The following is a 15111-nucleotide window of genomic DNA, read 5'->3' as shown; positions in this document are numbered from 1 at the left end:
CATCACATGTTATTTGTAACCGCCAATTAGCTAAATTGTTGCTGCTACATGCAATTTTTTACGCGACTGTTGGCAAAAAGTCTCGGTGAAAATTGAAACGAAAAAGCGCATAGCAACAGTGATTCAATCAGATTGTTTTTTTTTTTTCTCACACGGAAAATTATCGTTTTCACACATGCACGCATATACATTGCTGTTGCTACTGCAATTTGCGCATTTTAGGGATGCAGTATTTTGTAGTTGATAAATAAAATCCCCATTTAATTTATAACGTGTTTATACTATGGAAGATTAAACAGAAAAAAAGAAGCAGAGTGTATCGTTTGTCATTGTAAATGCTTCTTCTTATTGGAAAGGAAATGATGCCTTAAGTTCACGAACAAATTCGTTTAGCTGAACGATTCACTGAAAGGAACGTATGAACTAGATCACTTCACGATTGAGAATTTCTTATTGACTGATATGCCGATTATAGGATTACTATCCATTTATCAACATATTTACAAGATTTTCAGATAGAGTAGTTGTTTTTACAAGTCTACCAGTTGCATTCAGTTCAATTTGCTCCAACTGAAGCCGGGGCGTCCATAATTATATGTGCAAAACTAAATATTAAACAACTACTAAATAGAATATGGCAACCTTTTTTCATTTTTAAAATAAAAATTAAATTACTTCCTAAAATTTTTACGTATGACAAGTGACACATTTTATAAAATAATAAATAATCTCTTATTTTCTGTGTCCTGGTCACGTAAAAACGGTTATTTCTTCGTTTTCTCTGGACTTATCCATATAAAATGGCGTAAAATGACGTTTAAAACCCCAGAATAACCAGCTTTAAAATATTGACGAATTATATTAATACCTCGTCTTCAATCTCCAAATTCATTATCATTAATGTTATATGGTGGATCCTCAGTCAAGTGTTTAAATATACTTGGAAAGGCCGTGGGCTGGTTAATTTATTGAAGAACACATTGATCGTAGAGGTCGTTGTTCCCCATCGTACCGATTAACCTAGCTTTAAGAGCAATAGATGAAAAGTGGAATAATTTACAAAAACACAAGGAAAATACCTAAAGAACTACTTAAAGAAATACTGATCTTTTGCATAAAGGACTCTAGATATTTCATATATCCGGACAAGGTGTACGAACAACGAAAAGGACTTCGTAATGGAGGAATTATTGGATGCTTCTTTAAAAAAAAACTGACGACAAAGCCGAAAGCAGTAATTAAATACGTAGACGACATTTTTGTACAATGAAGAAATCTGAGATCAACACCACATTAAATATTCTAAATGCATTCGACCCGAGCATACAATTTACACACGAAATGGAGAGAAATGATAGACTACCCTATTTGGACGCAAAAATAAACTTAAATTAGATTGGTACCAAAAACCAACGGCGTCAGAACGATTGATCAACTTTTATTCTAAAAACAAGCAGAGCGACTAATTTTTTTAATAAAATTTTCAATCTAGAACGAACCATAAAAAGGAGCCAAGACAAGAAAAGATGTATAAAACCGGGATGCTCAGAAATTCTTTGTAAATCAAACATCTAAAATAACGACCACTATCAATTAGCTTTAAAATAATATAACAATGTCGACAGTATGTTTAGTAAAACAAAATCTAAAATTAAGAAGGAGGACAAGTGCAATGTAGTATATAGGATAACATGTAATGGGAACGACGCTGACATATGTCAAAAGGCATATGTCAGCACGACAAAGACAAAATTAAAAACTAGACTTTTCGGACATAATTCGGATAAAAAAAAGAGAAAAACCTCTCGAACAGAAGACTGCTCTAGCTGACCATTGCACATTGGCAGGACATAAACCCAACCTTGAAGGCGTCGGCATATTAGCACAAGAAAATATTTACAAAAGACAATTTACATTGGAAATGTTACATATTATAAGCTTACCAAATGACATACGAATTAATTATAAAACCTATACAGAACACTGGGCTCACATTTACAGGAGCCTAGTTCATAAATACCGACGAAAGAAATCTTAGTTTGATAGTGACATTTAAACTGAATAGACGAGCTTTTACTTTAAAATATATGTTATTTATTGTGTTATATATTGTTAAAATCAGTTTGTAATTTGTGTTATTTGTAAGATTTCCGGAGGAAAAAGAAATATTGAAAAAATAAATTCAAAAACAAACATAGTTTTTAATGACCTTAAGCCAAACAATCAACCAAATAAATATATATAACAGGGCAACAATACACAAAAACAACAATATTGTCAAAATCTTCATACCTGCTTTATGAATTTTCTGTCAAATTCCATTTTTGTAAACGCAAATTAAATCCTCTGGATTTGAGAGAAGTTAACCGTTTAACTCTACTAGATTTAATACGTGTAAACGTAATTTAAGAATAACTAATGGTAGAAGAATACAGGTAGTTGCATCGACACAGCTGCTGGGGCTATGAACTGTCAAACCGATTTTGAAATTGAAAATCTTGAATGAAAAATTATCGAAATTTGTAAAAAATTTTGAAAAATACATATCATAACAACATCCGATTCGCGTCGGATATGTAAAAATCAACTTATTTTTGACCTTACACTTCAACACAGCTGCTGGGGCAATGAACTGTCAAACCGATGTTGAAATTGAAAATCTTAAATGAAAAATTATCGAAATTTGTAAAAATTGTTAAAAATGCATGTCATAACAACGTCCGATTATCGTCGGATATGTAAAAATCAACTTATTTTTGACCATACACTTTAAGAATTTTGACATATCAATGTTCCCAAGCGTTGATGCATCTACCTATATTTTTCTACCATGGAATAACTTAACTACAAATTATGGGAATTTCCTTAGTTATTTCAACAAAAGTACTTAGCTGACGTTTGCAATTTGGCCAGCCAAACACCAGTGTATACAAACTTATTCCCATCACTGTTATGTTTAAATTGCATTTTTCGCTTTGAAGTTGGCGAAATTACTGGGTAATCTAGAGCTGAATGCACTGGAAACTATGAGGCGATAGTTTCTCTCATTTCTCCTCCATGGCTGTGTTGTTGCCAAGCGCACTTTTATTTCTTGTTGTCAAGTCACAATTTAGTTGTTTTCTATGGCCAACCGCTGTATATGGTTGGGTATATGCCGCTCGCCATCTCTCCCCGCCGACGACGACGACAATAAAACGTTAGCAGCAAAATAACATGCCAACACTAGTTGCGCTTCTAATGATAGAGTGCATTCATAATGTGAATGTATATATAAATATGCATGTAGGTATGGTATATGTGTGCTAGGTAAAGCTCTAACCCAAGGCACCTACATAGAAACCCATATGTTCAGTATGTGTGTCTGTGTATTTATGTTAGTGCAACAATTTTTATTTATTTATTTTTTTTTTTCATTTAAGGTTCAACAAGTTCAATCACCTCCTCACTCATTTTAGTAAACATTGAGTCGTTCAATGGTTGGTATAGTTTTTTTTTTTGTTGGCGGTTTTATGTTTGCCGTTATTTTCAGATTTTGTTTAGTGTGTGTAGTTTGTGTGTTTTTTTATTTTTCCATTCAACCCAGTTTGCTGTTCAAATTTGCAAACTTTCTTCTCTTTTGCCCTCTGCAAATTTTCTGTTTTCATTTTTTTAATCAAGTTTATCAGCAGATTTTTGTTTGTTTTGAAAATAGACAAATTGTGAGTGACAAACAAGGTTGTTATTTTTGCAAAATTGATAAGTTATTGTTATAAAAAAAAATTGTGAATAAACATTTCGTTTCTAACATAGTTTTTGGCATATTTGCATTTAAAGTTAATTATTAGCTGCTTAAAATATTTGTTTGATAATGTGGGATAATGAGTGTCATTTACATGCAAAGAACAGAAGGAAAAAGAAGAATGCGCGAAAGCACTACTATTTTATACAACCTTGCTTTTGTGTTGCCATTTGTCATAAGGTACAAAAAGTATGTTGGAATCATGGTAGAAGAATATAGGTAGACGCATCGACACAGCTGCTAGGACAGTGAATTGTCAAACCAAATTTGGAATTGAAAATGTAGAATGAAAAATTATTTAAATTTGTAAAAATTGTTGAAAAACACGAAATATAATAGCCTCCGAATGACGTCGTATAAGAAAACATATAAAAATCTACTTATATTTGAAAAGATATTCAAAATTTTTTGACATATCAATGCTCCTAAGCGTTAATGCATCTACCTGTATTTTTCTACCATGGTTGGAATATAAATAACCTTCTAAATGCTGCAGAGAGAACAGAAAGACAAAAAAAGAGTGGAAAAAAAGAAAATAATACAATGAAAAGTGGCAAAGTTAATTTTTATACCCTCCACCATATTATGGGGGTACATTTAGTTTGTATTTTAGACCCCACAAAGTAAAGGGTGATTTTTTTGAGGTTAGGATTTTCATGCATTAGTATTTGACAGATCACGTGGGATTTCAGACATGGTGTCAAAGAGAAAGATGCTCAGTATGCTTTGACATTTCATCATGAATAGACTTACTAACGAGCAACGCTTGCAAATCATTGAATTTTATTACCAAAATCAAAAATCAAATTTTGTTCAGCGATGAGGCTCATTTCTGGTTGAATGGCTACGTAAATAAGCAAAATTGCCGCATTTGAAGTGAAGAGCAACCAGAAGCCGTTCAAGAACTGCCCATGCATCCCGAAAAATGCACTGTTTGGTGTGGTTCGTACGCTGGTAGAATCATTGGGTCGTATTTTTTCAAAGATGCTGTTGGACGCAACGTTACGGTGAATGGCGATCGCTATCGTTCGATGCTAACAAACTTTTTGTTGCCAAAAATGGAAGAACTGAACTTGGTTGACATGTGGTTTCAACAAGATGGCGCTACATGCCACACAGCTCGCGATTCTATGGCCATTTTGAGGGAAAACTTCGGAGAACAATTCATCTCAAGAAATGGACCGGTAAGTTGGCCACCAAGATCATGCGATTTGACGCCTTTAGACTATTTTTTGTGGGGCTACGTCAAGTCTAAAGTCTACAGAAATAAGCCAGCAACTATTCCAGCTTTGGAAGACAGCATTTCCGAAGAAATTCGGGCTATTCCGGCCGAAATGCTCGAAAAAGTTGCCCAAAATTGGACTTTCCGAATGGACCACCTAAGACGCAGCCGCGGTCAACATTTAAATGAAATTATCTTCAAAAAGTAAATGTCATGGACCAATCTAACGTTTCAAATAAAGAACCGATGAGATTTTGCAAATTTTACGCGTTTTTTTTTTTTTTAAAAGTTATCAAGCTCTTTACAAATCACTCTTTATATACAGGGTGAGATGAAAAAACTGCAATCAACTTCAGACTGCTGTCATTTTAAAGCCACTCGTCCGACAGCTGTTAAAATTATTCCAGTGACAGCTCATTATATTATTTACAAAAGCCTTTTGTTGAGAATTTTCCAGAAAAAAAATTACTCGCCATGGAATTCAAGCGTGATAGTGTGATTTCTTTATATTTGGCTGGAAAACCACAAGTGGCTATCGTTAGAGCACTCCAGCATTTAAATGTGAATAAATCTTTTGTGTCTCGTAACATCGCTCGTTACCGTGATACTGGTAGCGTAGCACGACGTCAAGGAAGTGGGCGGAAGAAAACAGCAACATGAGTAGAAATGGTGCGAAAAGTACTTGATCGAAATCCACGTCGCCGTGGCCGAAACATATCGCAATATTCCATTCGGCAAATTGAAAAATGTGTTCGGGGTAAAGCCATTGAAATTCCAAATATTGCAAGAACTTACACCGCAGAAGAAGAGAAAAAAATATACTCAAAAGAGCTAAAGACTTGCTTCGCTTGGCCAAAAGTGGTGAACTGTCGAATTTGTTTTTCTTCGATGAGAACACATTCGTTGTCCAGCAGTTTGTAAACAAACAAAATGATCGTGTTTACTCGTCACAGATGTCAGCTGAAAATGTGCATCTTCGGTTGGCCAGCAGAACTCAAGCGCCGGCCATGGTGATGGTGTTGGCCGCCATAACAGCCGATGGTCGTCGCCATAAAAGTCCGCTCGTATTAATCGACCGTGGCATCAGAATATTATCGCGAAAATATTCTGGAGGGTGTATAAAAATCCTTGGGCACGCAAACATTTTGACCGCAGACCTTGGACATTCCAACAGGACTCAGCACCAGCGCACTCAGCACGCGCCACCCAAGAATGGTTACAAAATGAGGTTCCTCGCTTCATTTACAGCGCACAATGGCCACCAAAATCTCCAGACACCAATCCGTTGGACTATTGTGTCTGGAGTATTTTGGAAAGCAAGGTTGGCACTAAAAAATACCAAAGTGTCGATCTCCTCAAGCAAGCGCTTCGCCGGGAATGGGCCGAAATACCGCTGAACAACATGCGGGCAGCGTGTGACGCGTGTGACATAATTCGTGCCAAAGGTGACCAATTCGAATAAATCTTAACTTATTCTAGAATTAAATGCTATTTCCGACATTTTTTGCTTTCATTCAATAAAATTTAAAAAAATATATATATAAAAATTATGGCGTTGGACTTAGTTGCAGTTTTTTAATCTCACCCTGTATTTTATATAACTTTGTTTTTGTGTTGTCATGAGGTGCAAAAAGTTACTTGGAATATCAGTAAAATAGTAGATTCTTGCAGGTTTTTAGAACAGAACAATAATTATGATATATTTAAAACGAGTTATTTCCACTGCAAATATGTCAGCAAAAATTGAATCGCCATTCCGCCGGCTTAGAGATTCCTGATTATAGTTGTTTATTTTAGAACAGTGTGGCTTGTTTGTTCGGGATACCGTAGTATTTTGTTGTTGCAAAATGTTGTTTATTTTATTTTTCATTTGCTTTCATTTTGTGAGTAGTTCCCTCCACGCCATCCATCCATCCATTTGAATAAATAAACAATACGAATGCATAACAACAACATCAACAACATCTAATCCATTTAATATTAACCAAGGTCACGTCAAGAATTTGATACACTCAATTAAGATTTCATCATTCATCAACATGCGGGACATACGACAAATTTGCAATAAATACCACAAAAGTGTAAAAAAAATACTTGAATGCAAAGCAGCGAGGCCCAAGATATGCAGTGGACGAGAAATTTCAACTACAGAAGGAAATCAAGAGAACAAAACAGTGGTGTCAAGGGGAACGAATTTTGTTTAGTATAGGCACTAACGATATGGAGAAGAAAGAGCATATCGACACCATGGTAGAAGAATACAGGTTGATGCATCAACACTTGGGAACATTGATATGTCAACAAATTTTTATTGGTATTTGTTATTTTCAAAAATAAATAGATTTTTATAAGTTTTCTTATACGACCCCAATGATATGAATTTTTCAACAATTTTTACAAATTTGAATAGTTTTTCATTCAACATTTTCAATTTCAAAATTGCTTTGACAGTTCATTGTCCCAGCAGCTGCGTTGATGCGACTTCCTGTATTCTTTTACCATAATTGAAACTACCACATATGTGTACAATTTATGAGATAATAGCAGAAGAATACATGGTGAGATAAAAAAAACTGCAAAAAAGATAAACGCCACAATTTTTACATTTTTTTAATTTTATTGAATTAAAGCAAAAAATATATCGGAAATAGCATTAAATTTTAGAATAAGTTTAGATTTGTTCGAATTGGTCACCTTTGTCACGACTTTTGGCCTTCAAACGGCCAATGAAACCGTCACACGCTGCCCGAATGTTGCTCTGCGGTATTTTGGACCATTCCCGGCGAAGCGATGGCTTGAGGTGATCAACCTTGCTTTTCAAAATACTCCAGACACAATATTCCAACGGATTGGTATCCGGAGATTTTGGTGGCCATTGTTCGCTGGAAATGAAGCCAGGAACCTCATTTTGTAACAACTCTTGGGTGTCGCGTGCTGAGTGCGATGGTGCTGAGTCCTACTGGAATGCCCAAGGCTTTAATACACCATCCATAATATTTTCGCTATTATATTCGGCATTTATTCTGATGGTGATGATGACCATGGGTTCGATTAATACGAGCGGAGAGCGACCATCGGCTGTTATGGCGGCCCACACCATCACCATGACTTGAGTTCTGGGGGCCAACCGAAGGTGCACATTTTAAGAAAGTAAACACGATCTCTTTGTTTGTTTACAAACTGCTGGACAACGAATGTTTTCTCATCGGAGAAAACCAAATTCGGCAGTTCATCACTTTCGGGCAAGCAAAGCAACTCTTTAGCTCTTTTTTTCTTTCTGTTGCGGTGTAAGTTCTTGCACTTTTTGGAATTGCATTGGCTTTACCCCGAGCTCTTTTTTCAATATTTGCCGAATGGAATATTGCGATATGTTCAGCTCACGAGCCATTTTTCGGCCACTGCGACGCGGGTTTCAAATCAAGTCGCTTCTTTACTTTTCGAACCATTTCTGTTGTTGATGTTGATGTTTTCTTCCATCCACGTCCACTTCCTTGACGTCGGGCTACGCTACCAGTATCACGGTAACGAGCGATGGTACGACACACAAAAGATTTATTCAGATTTAAATGCTGGAATCACGCTTGAATTCCATCACGAATAATTTTTTTTCTGGAAAATTATCACCAAAATGCTTTTGTACGTTTGCAAACAATATAATGAGCTTTCACTGGAATAATTTTAACAGCTGTCGTACGAGTGGCTTAGAAATGACAGCAGTCTGAAGTTGGTTGCAGTTGTTTCTTCTATAACATTATAATGTAAAAAATTCCGGCTTTGGCGTTTATAAGATACTCAAAAATTTTTCTCTCAGCAAAAAAAAAAAGATTCTTAACCCTAAATTCTTAAAAAAGAACTAAAAAATCAACATACTCTTCTTACGCTTCTAATTTATTTTTAGTTCCGATATTACCTGTATCAAATTTTATCCAGTTTCTAGGCAATTAAAATACGCACAGTGTACTGTCGAAGTAGATGCCTATCATTGGGGTCACAGACATACATATGTTTTTTATTTTTTTTTTTTTTTTTTTGTTTTTCTTGCAATTAGGAAATGTTTGAAGTTTTTTTTTATTATCTCTGCTGCCAACAAACCTTTCCAGCTTGTTAAAAGCAAAAAAAAAAAATAAAACAATTCAAACAAAACAAACTCTAACTTATACTCAATTATTTTTATCGCTCACAAACACATTGAGCAAAGAATTAATTTGTTTACGGAACGAATGGCGGTATAAGACGACGAAAACATATTCCCCTCGTCTCTCGCTCTCTTCACATATATTATGGATTATCAACATATGTATGAGCTGAAATATCAGCAAATTAAACGAATGTCTGTCTGTTGGTCTATCTGGTCTGGTCGACTACGTGTCGACTTTAATCATTCATTATCTGGAAGATTTTTGCCAGCTATCACCATGGAGGTGTAAATAAATCTTTTTTCTGTAATCTCTACCCCACGAAATGTGTGAACATGAAATATGTTTTTTTTGTTATTTTGTTTCTAACCAAAGAAAATGGAATATAAAACAAGTGTCGATTTCAAAGGAGAGTTGAGGCATTTAAAAAAAAGTAAGTGACTAGGAATTATGTGTGTTGGAAGATACGAATGATTACACCATGTAATATTTGAAAAACAAACAAAAAGAAATGATTTATCTGATGAGTAAGTGTAAAGATAAATGTATCTAAATAAATTTGACATATTTGCATTTAAAGTTAAAATTCTTTGTGAATGTTTTCCAAAACGCCAATGTCTTCTCATAAATAGAAGAGGAATTACATGTCTATATAGAGAGGACCAGCTGAAGACCATAGGTAGACCAGACGAAGGCCTATTTATTGAAGAGCAGCTGAAGGGCTTCTTATAGAAGATGGCCTGCATATTTATCTAAAGACCATTCGAAGGTTTCACCTCAAGGTCATATTTTAGTATACCAGACTTCTACGTATTGAAGAGCAGCTGAAGGTCTTCTTATAGAAGATGACCTGAATATTTATTTAAGAAGACCATCCGAAGAATACTTATTGAATATTATCTTAAGGTACTATTGGTAGACCATTGGCCTTCGCATTGAAAAGTAGCTTAAGGTCCTTGTATACTTAAAGCGATGAGAGTCTTATTATAGAGCCGGCCGTGCCGAACTTTGAATACCCTCCACCATTTGGAACGAATTTGGCAATTTTCAAAAAAATAAAATCCGTTAAAATCTTAAAAATACCAAATGTAGCCGTCATATTAGGGTCTAAACGACGACGTGGTCCTGCATAGGTAGGTTTTGTCATAAGCCATTATAATATTCAAATGCGAATCTTGAAAAAAATCGGTGAATAATGTAGCTAAAATCATCAATATAGGGAGGTACTATTACATGGGGCTATACCAAAATGTGGACCTACACAGACCATTTTCTGCCTTAGGCTGCAGTATCCATTACGAATTTCAAATACGAAATATCCGATGAATAATGTCGCTAATATCACCAAAATACCAAATATAAGGAGGTACCGTTATATGGGGGCAATACGAAGACGTGGATCTGCACAGACATTTTTTTGTCATAGGCTGTAGTATCCATTAGAAACTTAAAAAAAATGTCCCTAAATCATTAAAATACCGAATATCGAGAGGTGCCGTTATTTGGCGGCTATACGAAGACGTGGACATGCACTGACAATCTCCTGTTAAAGGCTGTAGTATTCATTACGAACTTCAAATATCAAATTTTAAACAATTCTGGTGAAAAATGTCCCTAAAATCATTAAAATACCGAATATCGGGAGGTACCGTTATTAGTAGTCTTCTTGGCCGACCTCATATAGACCTTGGCCGACAGTTTGCAAATTCTTGCCGATCCAATTGCTTCTTGCACATCTATAGCCTTAAGGTATGTTAACACATGCGAAATCTAGTGGATTTCAACTATCAGTTCCGTTAAATGAAATATAATAGATTTAAATTTTGACGTATGAGCAATGGAGTTGACATTTGAAATTTGTTAACAAACATTTTGACAATGAAATGTTGTCAAATGAATTATTTCAAAAAAAAAATTAAATATATGATTGTATGACTTTACCTTCTTAATTCTACCATGCTCAAAACATAGGTTGTATGATAGAAAAATACAGGTAGACGCATGAATGCTAGGGAACATTATTATGTCAAAAAATTTTAAAAGTGTTTTCATATATAAGTAGATTTGTATATGTTTTCTTATTCGACGTCATTCGGAGGTTATTATAATTCACGTTTTTCAAAATTTTTTACAAATTTAAAAAAATTTTCATTCAACATTTTCATATCTAAAATTGGTTTGACAGTTCATTGTCCTAGCAGCTGTGCCGATGCGACTAACTGTATTCTTCTACCATGATAGGTTGGTTACATTTGTTTGTTTACAAGACAACTGATTACTGAACAGCTGATGTTACTGGATAATAGCTGGGGAAATTTCCCCTGTAAGAATTTGCAATCTCTCAGTAACTCAAATGTCAAAATGTCTCTCCCATTTCTCCTACTATGAATCGTAACTAACTGTCATTTCTGACTCACAGAGGGTTTACATTTGACTTACTAAACTGGACATATCATTAAGAATACCAAATGTTGGTTTTTTTTATTACTTACCACATTAAAAAGAACAATTTGCACTGGATTCTATAACCATTTATTTCTTTTCAGCAGCGATAAAAATATTTTTGGTTTGTTTCATGTTTTTGCACTTTTATTTGTATTCGTTTTTTTATAAAATAGCATCAAAACTATTCTCTGTTCTAAACGTTTGTTATTTGCATAAACTTGGCTTTTTTGTGCTATTTCAGTGAAATGAAAATATTATAAAGATAGAAAGCATATCGCAGATTACTGTTGGTTATTTTTAAATGTTTTATGTTGTTTTATTCTTAAGTGTTTATTCCCTTTTGTTTGCCATTTCCCAAGGAACGAAGCAAGACAGCGAATTTTTTTTTATTATTTTTATTTATATTTATTAAATTGTATAATTTATTTGCATTTTTTTATCAGATTGTGTTCTGTTTGTTTCATGCTTCATGGCAATTGCTGGAAATTAATGAGAAAGAAACATACTTTTTCTGGCAGACTTTAAATTCCGCATTCTAGATTAAATTCCTTTGCTTATCAAGAGGCAAAAAGAAAAATAAACAGAGGATTAATAATTGGATTATTCATAAACAAACTGACATCTCTTAATAACTTCTCATGATTCGGTGCCGTACAAATGAAAATGCTTAAGGTGAGAATACACACAAGCATGGTACAACAAAAAGCTAACATGGCAGAAGAATACAGGTAGATGCATCAACGCTTGGGAGCATTGATACATATGTCAAAAAATGTATCTGTTTTCTTATACTACGTCATTCGGAGGCTATTATAATTCGCGTTTTTCAACAATTTTTCCAAATTTATATAATTTTTCATTCAATATTTTCAATTCCAAAATTGGTTTGACAGTCTATTGTCCCAGCACCTATATTCTACCTATATTCTTCTACCATGAAAGCTAATGTAGAGCTACCAGCTGATTACAATTTTTTTCTAAGTGTGCCCGACTTCTGCCAATTTGTGTGTATGTGAAAAAAATGCAACCAACTTCAGCGAGCTGACATTTCTAAGCCACTCGTCCGACAGTTGTTAAAATTATTCCAGTGACAGCTCATTATATTGTTTACAAGCGTACTAAAGCATTTTGTTGAGAATTTTCCAGAAAAAATGTTTTTCGTGATGGAATTTAAGCGTGATAGTGTGATTTCTCTATATTTGGCTGGAAAACCACAAGTGGCTATCGTTAGAGCACTCTAGAGTATCTACGCTACCGTGATACTGGTAGCGTAGCCCGACGTCAAGGAAGTGGAGGAAGTGGATCAGCAGAAATAGTTCTAAAAGTAAAAAAGCGACTTGATCGAAATCCGCGTCGCAGTGGCCGAAAAATGGCTCGTGAACATATCGCAATATTCCATTCGGCAAATATTGATAAATCCCGAGCTCGGGGTAAAGCCATTAAAATTCCAAAAAGTGCAAGAACTTACACCGCAACAGAAAGAAAATAGATCCAAAAGAGCTAAAGAGTTGCTTCGCTTGGCCAAAAGTGGTGAACTGCCGAATTTGGTTTTCCGATTTTTTTCCGATGTGAAAACATTCGTTGTCCAGCAGTTTGTTTACTTGCCAAAGAGGTCAGCTGGAAATGTGCACCACCTTCGGTTGGGCACCAGAACACAAGCGCCGACCATGGTAATGGTGTGGGCCGCCATAACAGCTGATGGCCGCTCTCCACTCGTATTAACCGACTATGGCATCAGAATAAATGCTGAATATTGTCGCGAAAATATTTTGGAGGGACGCAAACATTTTGCCGCAGACCTTGGACATTCCAACAGGACTCAACGCCATCGCACCGCTCAGCACGCGCCACCCAAGAATGGTTACAAAACGATGTTCCTCGTTTTATTTCCAGCGCATAATGGCCACCAAAATCTCCAGATAGCAATCCGTTGAACTATTGTGTCTGGGGTATTTTGGAAAGCAAGGTTGGCACTAAAAAATACCAAAGTGTCGATCACCTCAAGCAAGTGCTTCCCCGGGAATGGGCCAAAATACTGCAGAGCAACATTCAGGCAGCGTGTGACGGTTTCATTGGCAATAAAATTTAAAAAAAAAAAAATTAAAAAATTATGGCGTTTGATTTTGTTGCAGTTTTTTATCTCACCCAGTATGATTTCATGACTTTACCTTCTTAATTCTACCATGGAAATTTCCTACAAGAAATTCTAAAACCTAATGGCGCCCATTTTTTTTTTAATTATTTTTTAATTAATTCGTATTTTGATGTAGTTTTAGAAAATGATTCTCTTTCATTCGCGAAAGATCGACGAAGTTTAAAATCAATTAATCTAAGAACTTTCATGTTTAATCGATTTTGAAGATTTTCATCTTATCTCCATTTAAAAAAAAATAACACTAATAACATTATTGTTTTTATTTTTAATTGTGTTTATGCTGTTCTGCAGTGGCACATGGTTGCTGTTGCTTCTGAAGTCTGTTGTTGTTCTCTTTTTTTTTTGTGTGTTGCTGTCTTAGTCACAACCCCACTAAATGGTATGATTGAAATAAATTGTTTTTTAGTTTGCTTGTTGTTTTTTTTTTTTTTTTTTGTTTTTGGTCGAAAAATTTGCCGGTTTTTTTCGTTTTGATGACGAAGAAGAATCGAACAAGCAAAACAAAATCATAATAACAAAAAAAATGTGTGACTAGCGCTACAGTAAGGTGGGGTTAGTTTGAACAATTCGTACCGTTAATATATTTTTTTTTATAACGGCAACTCTTTGATAAAGCAGCCAATCATGACAGACTACCACCATGTTTACCTCCCCTCGTTAATATTTGGATTAGTGTAAACAGAACTTTGTCAACTACTTCACTGTAATATGAACCTACTGTTAGTTATTAGTGCTAAGTTTGATGGCTGTACTAGTCATTTGTTTTTCGCCTAGGTTTTTTTTATTTTTTTATTTTATTTTATTTATTTATTTATTTATTTTTTTTTTTTTTTTGACCAAAACCTTAAAAATATTTTCGGTGGAATATTTTTTGTTCTTTTTGTTTATGGAAAATACCATGATGAGACAAACATTCACACACACACGCACTCACATGAACAATTTAAATGAAATAGTGGTAAAAGAGACGAAGCGAGGAGAGCGGCGAAGTGTAGAATTAACCAAAGAACTTAGTGGTAAACAGCTACAGTAAAAACTAGTTAAAATGAACACAGCAGAGTCAGCTCTCTTTCTTTAATTGGTGGAAAATCAAGGCTTCAATAGGTGGGTCTGTTTACCCTAAAATTTGTTTTACCGAGACCATGATAAAAGAATACAGGTAGATGCATCAACGCTTGGCAACATTGATATGTAACAATTGTTTTCAATTTTTTACTAAAAGCTCTGCAAACGAGAGTCATGCGAGAGAGAAATTTTGACATTTATTTTACCGAGAGCATGGCCAATGATAAAAAAATACAGGTAGATGCAAATTTTTTGAATTTTTTTCGAAAATAAGTAGAATTGTATAAGTTTTCTTATGTGACACCAATCG

The 15111-nt window shown here is 34.8% G+C and overlaps 1 protein-coding gene across 2 annotated transcripts in view; it reads right to left on the bottom strand.

Moving 5' to 3' along the window:
- LOC101900239 (sestrin homolog) overlaps positions 1 to 15111 on the bottom strand; it is a 147412-nt gene that overhangs the window by 129562 nt on the left and 2739 nt on the right. Inside the window, exon 1 of one of the 2 annotated variants that reach the window (XM_059130840.1) lies at positions 11629 to 11793. The exons of the other annotated variant lie outside the window; for it this stretch is intronic. The gene's annotated coding sequence lies outside the window, so the exon portion shown is untranslated. Of the gene's footprint in view, positions 1 to 11628; positions 11794 to 15111 lie in introns of those variants that run through there. 2 annotated transcript variants of the gene reach the window in all.

Source organism: Musca domestica, unplaced genomic scaffold (genome assembly GCF_030504385.1).
Source record: "Musca domestica strain aabys unplaced genomic scaffold, Musca_domestica.polishedcontigs.V.1.1 8, whole genome shotgun sequence".
In the NCBI taxonomy this organism is placed as follows: Eukaryota; Metazoa; Arthropoda; class Insecta; order Diptera; family Muscidae; genus Musca; species Musca domestica.
The sequence above is the reverse complement of the archived record's forward strand: the minus strand, read 5'-3'. Positions and strand labels throughout refer to the sequence as shown.